This window comes from Monodon monoceros, unplaced genomic scaffold (genome assembly GCF_005190385.1).
Source record: "Monodon monoceros isolate NGI ecotype Baffin Bay Population unplaced genomic scaffold, NGI_Narwhal_1 Super_Scaffold_7, whole genome shotgun sequence".
Classification (NCBI taxonomy): Eukaryota; Metazoa; Chordata; class Mammalia; order Artiodactyla; family Monodontidae; genus Monodon; species Monodon monoceros.
The window spans coordinates 14324613-14334489 of NW_021703784.1; positions in this window are offsets into that span (position 1 = coordinate 14324613).

Consider the following 9877-nt stretch of genomic DNA (forward strand, 5'->3'; position numbering starts at 1 on the left):
ACAAATCACATGGCACCACCTAGATCAAGTGGGAAAGACACTAAGAAAGTCAGTCCCTGGGCAGTTCCCAGGCAAGAGTAAACACCTCTTTTGGAAGATAACCAGCCATCTCTGCCCCCCAAGAGGAAGCTGGTCATATCCCAGAAGCCAGGCCTTGGGGCAGAGAGTTAGGGCTTAGGGCATTTCTGTTCATTTTTACTTGGGAGCCAGACCCTTTCTCTCCTCTCTTGGCTTCCTAGGGCAGAAATGGATTTGCTGGGGTTGCAGAGGTGTGTGTGTCAGGGAGAGGTAAGAGAAAAAGCAGTATCTAGATGGGAAGAGAAGAATATTCCTTAGGCCCAGGACATCTATAGAAGCTATAAAAATCATGGAGGGTGGGTGATGGGATTTCCCACATTGATCCAGAATCTCCAGGGAGATGGGTGTGCGTACTGAGGGGAGGTGTTGCTGGTGACACTCTCCTATGGTCCCTGGGTCCCAGGCATCTCCAGGGTCCAGTCAAACTCTCTGGCTTTGTCAGCTCTGTTGACGGCTGAATTTCCCTGGGGAGAGGGGGAGGGTTAAGTGAGCGCATTGGGGGTGGGACAGGTGATGATGGCTCTTTGGAGAAGGAGCCAGTTACAGCCTTGCTGCCCATCCAGCTGCCTCTGGGGTTTGGTTAGATTCCCAAGACCTATTGTTTTCCATAATTGCTTAGCCGATGTCCTGATGCAGTTGGGAGGACGTTGAGAGATGCACGTGGAGACAGCTCCTCGCAATGATAACACTGAGCATGGTGACAGTAATAGCTAGCCTTTGCTGAACGTTTGCTATGTGCCAGATGCTGTGCTGAACGCCTGATGTGTATTATCTTCTGTGAGCGTGAAGTAGGCATTGTTATTATCTCTATTTTACAGATGAGGAAACAAGGCCAAGAGAACTGGAATAAGCTTCCCCCAAACTAACAACTACTAAGTGGCAGAGCTGGACTTTGAATCCAGGCTGTCTGATTTTAAAAGCTGCTATAAAAGCAGGTGGAGGCTTCCTAGCTGCCGCCTCGTGGGGTCTGCCATCTGGCTCTGTGGATCTTTCTGTTCTCCACCAGGCCTGTGCTGTAGGAGGGGCAAGGTGGCACAACCCCCCAGAGGAGGATGGGCATATCCCGTAGAGTGTCACATGACCAGAGCCTTAGACCATGCAGCTTTTAGAACCTGGGACAAATGCATCGTGGATGGGACGAGGCCCCCTGGCACCTTCCCCACCACCCCCAAGTGGATGGTTTCTGGGAGACCCTCCCATGCCATGACCCACTATGGCCCCAGGACACCTCCATGTCTCCTCCATGTGGGTGGGTGACTCTGAGAGGTACGTGCCACTCATTCCCTACCTCCTCTGCACTGGCCCAGGCTTCCTGTTCCTTGGAAACTGCCACCCAGCCCAGGGAGAAAGCCCCATGCTGGTCTTATAATGGGCCTACCCAGGGAACACAGAGTGCTGTGCTCGGGCGATAAGCAGCTGGGATGCTCCAGGCAGGAGCCTTTATTGGATGAGTCCTTTGAGAAGGGAGGAGCATGGCTTGCTCTTTGGTCCTTCAAGCTCAGTTCTTGCCAGCGAAACCTGTGGATATAACAAGCTGTCTCCTCTGTCCAAGTCCCAGGTCCCAGAATTTCTTCACTTTTCATACAAGGAGGGAGCTGGGAGCCTTCTTTGAATAATTCCTCCTAATTACACTATGTTGTAGTGGAGAGAGTCCTGGAGCTGGAATCAAAGCAACCTGGAGGTACAAATTCCAGCTCCGCCGCTTGTTTGGCTCTGTGGCAAGCCAATCTGTTCCCTCATACGTGAGATGGGTGTATCTAGGGCACACGTTGTTGCAGGATTAAGTGGGAGGATGCATGTATACACACAGGGCAAAGTGACTGGCATATTAGGACCTCTCAACAAATGTTGAGTTGGCAACAAAAGGGCCAGATCCTTCACCTCCGTATCACTTCACCCAATGAGTGAGATAGGAGAGGGAAATTTGGAAACATCTCCAGGGCTTAGGAAATTTGCCATTTCTCTCCATAAACTTTCCTCTCAGTCTCATAGCAATGGGCTGATCTTCCATGGAGATGACACTACCATCTGGGGTAGATGGCTGTCCCCTACGGGTGGCTTCTCTAAGTCATGGAGATGCACTGAATTGAGCTCACTCTGCTCTCTCATCACTGATGGGACCAGGATGGATTCCTGTCACTGGCATCTGACTGCTCAGACAAAGGAGCTGACAGTTCAGGGCTGTGAGGGGACACACATCCTTGTTCCCCATGGACTCCTCCATCCACGGCCATCTGGCTCCTGCCCCATCATGTCAGTGAACTGCCATGTTGCCAAATCTGATGGAACATTTTTAGTCCTCATCTTACTGGAACTGCAGCATTTAACCATTGAGTACTTCCCACTTTGTGAAGTTGCCACGGCTTCTGTGGCACCAAGCTCTCCCAGTTCCCCTCCTGACCCTCTGGCTGTTCCTTCTGTCTTCCACAAGCTCTGTAAATGGTGTCCCCAGGACACCAGCCTCACCCTCTTCTCAGGGTAAATGTTCACCCTGGGTCATCTCATCTATCCCTGGGTTTTCCAGCTAACATCGGTAGAGCCAGTAGGAATTTGTTCCATGTCATTAAAGTATAAGAAATGCCATCTTTCTCTTTAAAAGTAGATTAAAATCTGACTTTGAACTGCTGCAGCCTGGCTGGAAAACATCTCTCATCATGTTCTTCCCCAGGAAGCTCAGCCCCAGGAGAGCCTGTCCACTGCTCTCCAGGCGGGGTGCTCAGTCTGCAGCCGTCACAGGCACCCTCAGGGGGTTTTACAGGTAAAGGAAGTAGCTCGCACACTCTCTGCTCTCTGTACCCGTAGTCTCAGGAACCCCACTCTCCCTGGGTCAGGCCCAGGCTGCTCCCCTCTCTTCAACCCCCAAAGCCCTTCTGCTTGCAGGCAACTCAGGCCTGTCTCTTATGAACACTGTACAAAGGCCAGTAAATTCTCTCTAGGATTAAAGCCATTCTTTCCTGATGAGATCATGGCAGAAATCAAGATAAGCAAAGAGTTCAATGATCGTGTACAGATTTTCATGTGAACCTCAGTTTTCACTCCTCTAGGACAAATTACTGTAGGTGAGATTATGGTTACCATATGTTTAACTCTATAAGAAACTACCAGGCTGTTTTCAGAGGGGCTGTACCATTTTGCATTCCCACCTGCAGTATGAGAGTTCCAGTCGCTCCGTATCCTCACCAGTTCTTGGTATTGTCAGATTTTTTATTGTAGCCCCTCTAATAGATGTGTAGTGGTGTCTCATTGTGGTTTTAACTTGCATGTCTCTAATGGCTGATGCTGTTGAGCATCTTTTTATGTGTTATTTGCCATCTATCTAGCCTCTTGAGTGAAATGTCTATTCATATTTTTTGCCTGTTTGTTGGGTTGTTTCTTATTGTTGAGTTTTGAGAGTTCTTTATATATTCCGGATACCAGTCTTTGTTGAATATGTGATTTGTAAATATATTCTCCCCATGAGGCTCGTCTTTTCGTTCTCTTAATTGTGTCCTTACAGAGCAAAAGTTTTTATATTGGTGAATTCCAGTTTATCGATTTTTTTTTCTTTTTGGATTGTTCTAAGAACTCTTTGCCAAATCCAAGCTCTAGAAGAATTTTTCTGATATTTTCTCTTAAGAATTTTATTGTTTTATGTTTTACACTTGAACCTAAGATCCATTTGGAGTTACTTTTTGGATACCACTGAGTTATAGATTGAGGTTCATTTTTTGTTTGTTTCTTTGTTTGCAAATGTATGGCCAGTTGTTCTAGCACCATTTGTTGAAAAGACTGTACTTTTCCCATCCAAATGCCTTTGCATTTTGTCAAAAATCAATTGAGCGTATTTGTACAGGTATATTTCTAGACTTTTTATTCTGTTCCATTGATCTACGTGTCTATCCTTCACCAATGCCACCCTGTCTAAATTACTGTAGCTTTATAGTATGTCTTAAAGTTGGGTAGGGTGAATCCTCCAATTTTGTTCTTTTTCAACATTAATTTGGTTATTCTAGCTCTTTACATTTCCATATAGGTTTTAGAACCGGCTTGCTTATATTTATAAAGAAGCCTGTTGGAATTTTGATTGGGATTGCATTAAATCTATAATCAATTTGGAGAGAATTAACATGTTAACTACTGAGTCTTCCAAACCATGAACACGATATGTCTCTCCATTTATTTAGATTTTCCTTGATTTCCTTCATCTAGGTTTTGTAGTTTTTAGCATACAGATCCTGTTCCTATTTCATTATATTTGTAGCTGAGTACTGAATGTTAACAAAAATAATGTTTTTATTGAAATAATACTTTTTAAACAAAAAAGGGAGAAGAGTGGCATTGTTTTACATTTTTGCAACTGTCTTTAACGTCTGGCTGAATGAAATAGCTGGATTCTCATTTTTGTTTCAGTGTTCGATCTGTTGTGATATGTTGTTTTGGTTGAAATATATGAAGAAAATTCAATATCACACAGATATAGAGTTGGAAAGTGGAAACATAGTTTATTAGCCTTTTCAGGTAATTGTGGATACTGTTTTTTGATACTTACTATACTCAAACTTGACAAGTGGCAGTTTCGTAAAGGTCAGATGCAATGTGGAATCTAAAACCTGTCAATGAACTTTTTCACTCAGTTACATTAAAATCTCTTGGTCTGTGTTGCACTCCAAATGGGTCTTTTTACCCACGCCTAATATTGTAACATCATGCATTCATCATTTGGAAAATATTGATTCTGAGTTATGAACATCTTCCACATGCTGACACACTTCATTATACAATATCAAAAATAATATGTGTTAATATTACCACTGATCTCGGGACTTCCCGGGTGGCACAGTGGTTAAGAATCTGCCTGCCAACGCAGGGGACACGGGTTCAAGCCCTGGTCGGTGAAGATCCCACATGCCGCGGAGCAACCAATCCCGCTAACCACAACTACCGAGCCCGCGTGCCACAACTACTGAAGCCCGCACGCCTAGAGCCCGTGCACTGCAACAAGAGAAGCCACTGCAATGAGAAGCCTGAGCACCTCAAGGAAGAGCAGCCCCTGCTCGCCACAACTAGAGAAAGCCCGTGTGCAGCAATGAAGACCCAACGCAGCCAAAAATAAATAAATAAATAAAAATATTACCGCTGATCTCTTAGAAAAGTATTTAAGGATTGGAAATCAGTCAAGCTCATGGGAAGGATGCAAATTTTCCAAAATTCTAATGTTCAATTGAGAGTTTAAATTCTATCCCTAGCAACAAATATTGTCTGTTGTTTTCCTTGCTGTGACAAGCTCATTCTGCTCATTTTTGAGAAAATGATTGCCAACTATCAAGTCTGAATAGTCATTTGTATGTTAATCTTCATTCAAGGAAAAATGGTATTTCACACAAAAAAAGTGGCTAGTTCAGCTTGCAGCTCAAAAATATTGGGTTGGCCAAAAATTTCGTTTGGGTTTTTCTGTAAAAGCTGTTACAGAAAAACCCAAACAAACTTCTTGGCCAACACAATACAAGGCTTTTCCTCAAGAAAACCTTAGTACTTGGGGATGCAGCAGAAGTGGTTCGTGCATACTTCCCATTTTTTCACACTGAATGTTAAAAAGACATGTATTTAGGATTGAGATTAAATAAAATGAATACTTTTCAATAATTAATCATTTCTACCACTTCATCAAAGATGTTCTTAAGTGTAACTGGCAAGAGTGTGCTGGCAAAGAACACAGTGACTACACACACAGTTTGGTGCCGTGGCCTTGATTCATGGTAAGGAGCCTGTAGTTTTGCGCACCACTGCTTTTGTGCCATTGGTAAATGTCAACACAGTGAAAAATGCGAATGACATCATAGCATTATTATGAAAATAGTTTTGACCCTGCTGATCCCCTGAAAAATGTCTCAGACACCTTAAGGGGTCCTCAGACCACACGTTGAGGACTGCTGTATTAGACCACACAGCAAGACAAAAACAGGGAAATCCACAGGTATTGATTTTGGATAGGCACTTTCTGGAAATTCTACTGGAACCATATCTTGAACTTGCCTTCACTGCTCACTCTGAGGAAAAAGTGAACAACCTCTCCCGTGAAGGGGGCTGAGGCTAGTCAGGTTTATGTGGTGATGTTGGGTCTTGTTGAAGAAGAGGGATGTTAATTTAACTGCAGTTTAATGAAGAGCTCAGTGGGTGGGAGAAAGAAGAGTGATTGGGAATTTGCATTTTCTTAACTTCCTCGGCTTGACGCATCCCAGGTGTGTGTGCTAGAAACACTTCGATCATTCTGCCCAGGATTGGGGAAGCATGGCCAATAGCTTCAATATTGCAGATGAAGTCTGTGTGGGGTCTGCTTTGTGGTTGGGACTGGAGATTAGAACTCCATCAGGCTCTTCTCTGATAATCCTTCTGATTGGACTAATAGATGTCCCAAATTCTGTTGAATTCAACAGATTATGACAAGCACTCACTAGTGCAAGGACTGCATTAAGTGCTGGGAGCAGGACTTGCGGCTGGAGTGGAGGACACACACCTATATCATGGTGTTCCTTCCCTGCCCCTTTCTACTCTGGTCTTTTTTTTTAAAGCTTGATTGTTTCTGTAATTTTGCAATTAACTCTCACTACAGAAGCATCTGAAAAAAGTCCAAACAATCCTGAAAACTATAAAAATAATATAAAGGGTACCATTTATTTGCCAGGCATAAACTCTCCACATCATCACATATTTTACTATCTCATTTAATCTCTCAACAACTATTACAATAGTAGGTACTATTGCAAAGAAGAAAGTAAAAATCACTTTAAATCCCACCACCCAGAGGTAAATATTATTAGCCCTTGGGTAAACTCTTTCTAGATCTCTCTCTATGTATCCATAGAGAGAGGTCTACAATTTTATATGAATGGGATCATATTATACAGATTACTTTGTACCTTGATTTCTTTTCCCTCAACAATAAGAGATAAACACCTTCGCCGGGGGGATGGATATTATCATCTTTAATGGTTGTAGAATACTCCATTGTGTAGATGTATCGATTTACTTAATCTGTCAGTGGACGTTTAAGTAGAGTAGTTAGTTTCCAGATTTTGATATTATGAACGTTAACGCCATAGATTTCTCTGTGCATGCTTCATTCTGAAGCAATGATCTCCTAAGGGTAAATTCCTGTAAGTAGGGTTGTCTACATATTTATCCAAAATGCTAAACTGTTTTTCAGAAGAGTTTAATTAACTTCTACACCTCCACAGTGTCTAAGTCTGTTACCCCATGCTTCAAAGAATGCTAAAGGCAGACATAAAAGTACACATGAACGTGTTCTTACATGAATACCTGTGTGTCTATGTGAGCTGTGCACATGCATGAGGGGTTCATTTATTCATTTAACAAACATTGCTGAGCATCTGCCGTGAAGCAGGCACACAGCTAGGGGTGGAACTTTCAGAAACTCAACGTGATCACAGCTCTCACGGACTCAAACATACATTTTTTAAATATGTGAAGAAACATTATACAAAGATATGACCAATGTTGATGAAAAATTAATCAATACTCAATCTAAGAAAGAAATGGAAAATTTTATTTGCACCAATCTGGGGATTATAACCTGGGAGACAGTCTTTCAAAAAGCTCCGAGAACTGTTCCCCCCACCCCCCAATATTGCTATTAGACAAAGGGTTATATGTCAAAGGATTATACATCAAAGTAATATACTGACAGTTTACACAGTCCAGCAAGGTGAGCAGTTGGTCATTGTGACCCCTTACAGGATTAAGGAAGGAATGTTATCTCCTAAGGAGTTACCTCGCTGGCACGAGGAGGAAATTTCTTTTCTTTTTTTCTTTTTGTGGCTAATAGGCATTGCTGTGTCATCTAAGGGGATCTAGTTAATGTATAATGCAGATGCACAATGCATACTAAAGAGGGGGCGGTAGTGGCTCAAATAGCAGAGACAATTTTATGTTAAATTTTTTTCCTTTCCTGACTTAAAATAATTTCATTTTATCACCACCTATAATTAGACTCTGCCCTGGTCTAGTGATGGTGGTGGGAGCGGTAGGGGAATCAGGGAAGGCTTCCTGGAGAAAGAGCCGTTAGAACCTAGATCTGAGGAGTGGGTAGACATTAACTAGACAAAGAGTAGTGAAACCAAGTCCCCCTAAAACCGAGTTTTCATATCGAGTTTATGATTCATCTCTCTATCCAAAATTTTATTCTTTTTTTGTCCCCTCTGACCTCAGTTCTATGCTAACTGAACAGTAATCAGAGTCAGCCTAAAATTACTGTTGTCAATAACACAGTTAGTATACTAAAATTGCCGTTGGTGTTACTGAACCAAAACCTGGGTCTGCTCGCCCACTGCACAGCAAAGCCAATCTACTGACACCGGGTTGTGGTGAAGGAGAGTACAGTGTTTATTGCAGGGCACCGAGCAAGGAGGATGACAGCTTATGCTCCAAAGACCTGAACTCCCTAATGGTTTTCAGGGAAGAGTTTTTAAAGGCAACATTTGGGGTGAGGGTTTTCAGCTCGTGGACTTTCTTCTGATTGCTGCTGGTGAGGTGAGGTAATAGGGTGGTATTCAAGGAATCTTAATCATCAACCCTCTGGTTCCAACCAGTCTGGGGTCTACATGCTTGTGGTCAGCATGTAGTCACCATCCTCCACCCATGTGGGGGCTTAGTTTCTGCAGAACAACTCAAAGACATGTGTCAGATTGCTCTCTATATCCCTTGAGGAGGAACTGGGACTCTGCTCTATTGATGAACTGTTGTTTAAGCCATCATTACTTTTCTTGCTAGACTCCTTTTCCTTTGTTTCTGCATTCCCTCACTTCCCTAATTAGGACATACTTCAGTCTGTTCTTTGGAATTCAGGGAAGGCCTAGGAGACTAAAGCCTTTTTCTACAAACAAGAAACAGGAAACACGGAGGGACTTTTGAGGAGGGCCCCGCAGCATCCTGCTTGGTTTCATTGCCCATAATGTGAATATACTAAGATTGCTATTATAGACATCATCATTAACAAACTCAGGTTGCTTCTCCAGGGCAAGCTGAGCTAACAGACCCCCAAGCCATGGACCACCTGGCCAGAGAATTGTAAACCAGAGGCATTCTGACTCCTGAAACTAAGATTATGAAATATCACAAGACGATGATTAATCTCAGTCTTTTTGTTCTCCTTTTTAAAAACCGCTAGCTCAAAGGTCAAGTGGAAGTGGATGTGAGGCTTGTCTCCCACTCCCTTGCTCAGTGCCGTGCAGTAAATCCTTACTTTGATGCAAACTCCCACTGTCAGATTTCGGCTTTCTGCACCACAGACACACAAGCCTTTGCTCAGTTTCAGTAGGAGAAAGTGTGTTCCAGGCAGAGAAAGTTTTTGTCTCTTGTTCCAGCCTCAGTGAGAACCATCTTGCCAGGAGAATCTACTGCCACTTCCCACTGTCGACTGAAAAAAAAAAAAAAAAAAAAGCACAACCTAAAAGTTGAGAATTATGTTTTATTCCGCAGACTTGCTGGGGACTTAAGCCCGGAAGACAGCAAGGAGCCAGGATATATAGGAGTTTTTGAAAAAAAAAAAAAAAAACCCAGGCAGCTGGAACACCAAAAGATTATTGTTAATTAAAGAAAAAACAAATAACTAAAGTTAATGAATTTAGCACTTTTCTATGTATAGGAAGATGCAAAGTCTGGCTTAATGAAATCATTCCGTTGATATGCACCTCCACTATCTAGGGCCGCTATCCTGTTCTTTTCCATCCTGAATCCCCTCCAGTGTACACCGTTGGGGGCCCTACAGTAGCTGGTGGTGTGGTGGCAGGCAGCCTGTTTGTCT